The following is a 1,651-nucleotide window of genomic DNA, read 5'->3' as shown; positions in this document are numbered from 1 at the left end:
GCCAGGATGGTCTCGATCTCCTGACCTCGTGATCCACCCGTCTCGGCCTCCCAAAGTGCTGGGATTACAGGCTTGAGCCACCGCGCCCGGCGCAGATACTGTTTTAAGAAATTCAGTTCTCATTCAACTCTATGATAACTCTGTGTCGTAGAAGCTGTTATCTCCATTTTGTGGATGGTAAACGGAGGCACAGAGAAGCCATGTTCCTTGCCCCAGGTCACACAGCTAGTTAGCAGAAGAGCCAGGATTTGAAAACCCAGGCATTCTGCCTTCAGAGTTAACCTCTTCCCCACTGCGCTGCTTACCTCTCTGGGACGTGATCGATGATGGTGTTTAGTAGACTGTGGTGGTGCATGTTATTCTTGTTTCTGAAGGCCCTTGGGGAGATATGTCAGGAACCATTTTAAGCACATGTGAAGTCTGTATCCTTAAAACAGGCCGGGCGCGGTCACTCATGCCAGTAATCCCAGCAATTTGGGAGGCTGAGGCAGGGGAATCGCCTGAGGTCAGGAGTTCGAGACCAGCCCGACCAACATGGGGAAACCCCGTCTCTACTAAAACTACAAAATTAGCCAGGCATGGTGGTGGGTACCTGTAATGCCAGCTACTCAGGAGGCTGAGGCAGGAGAATTGCTTGAGCCTGGGAGGCAGAGGTTGCAGTGAGCTGAGATCACACCACTGTACTCCAGCCTGGGTGAGACAGAGCGAGACTCTGTCTCAAAAAAACAATGTCACGAGGCAAGTGTTACCTCATTTTGCAGATGTGAAAACGGAGGCGTACGGTCATGCAGCTAAGTGTAGTGGGCTTGGTTGCCCTGTGGGTCAGGCTCTTTCTCTCCAAACTCCTGCCTCAGGCCTGGTCCCTGGCCCAGCATCTCTCTGGCTACAGGAGGTTCAGGGCAGGAAAGTGACATGGGCCACCCGCCCGCCCTCTGTCCCGCAGCCATAGACAACTAGAGCAGCTGGAAGGGAAGCGCTCAGTCCTGGCCAAGGAGCTGTGGAGTTGAGGGAGGCGCTGAGCCGCGCCACGCTGCAGCAGGACATGCTGCAGGCCGAAAAGGCCGAGGTGGCTGAGGCGCTGACCAAGGTGGGTCCCTGTTTGCTGCACAACCACAAAACCTACCTCTGACCCTCAGCCCCAAGACTTCTTGTTCTTGCTCTGGCATGGACTGGTCCCAGTGTCAGGCAGACCTCTGAGCCTGCACAGACTGACCCCTTCCTTCTGGATACAGGCTGATCTTTGTCGCAGGCCACAGACCTCTGGACCTCTGGTCCCAGCCATAAGTGGACTGACCTCTCTTTATGGCCGTATCCCTGCTCTTCTGGATGCTCCTGGGGACAATGCCTATAGCTCGGGGTCATCCAGTGCCTGAGACTCAGCTCCTGAGGTCTGAGAGCCCAGAGAGTCCTTGGCGGGGGGGCCGGCCCTGTCCGCTGAAGCCTGGGCTCTGAGCAGTGCTATCCCTAGACCCTATTCAGGGATCCTCTGAACTCTGGTCCTGCCCTGCAGCTTGAGCTAGTTTTGCATAGCTCTGTGGTGCGTGGATTTTAAATGGCTCCATAAGCAGCAGGCTTTCTGCAGTGATTTTTTTTTTCCATCTCACGCTGTGTCCCCTCCTTGTTTCCCCTCCCCTGTCTCTGAGGGTCCATC

The 1,651-nt window shown here is 55.2% G+C and overlaps 1 pseudogene; it reads left to right on the top strand.

Annotated features, from left to right (window-relative positions):
• Positions 1 to 1,373, top strand: part of LOC105506063 — a 22,942-nt pseudogene extending 21,569 nt beyond the window's left edge.
• The last annotated feature ends 278 nt before the right edge of the window (positions 1,374 to 1,651 follow it).

Source organism: Colobus angolensis, unplaced genomic scaffold (assembly GCF_000951035.1).
Source record: "Colobus angolensis palliatus isolate OR3802 unplaced genomic scaffold, Cang.pa_1.0 Scaffold130, whole genome shotgun sequence".
Taxonomy (NCBI): Eukaryota; Metazoa; Chordata; class Mammalia; order Primates; family Cercopithecidae; genus Colobus; species Colobus angolensis.
The sequence above is the reverse complement of the archived record's forward strand: the minus strand, read 5'-3'. Positions and strand labels throughout refer to the sequence as shown.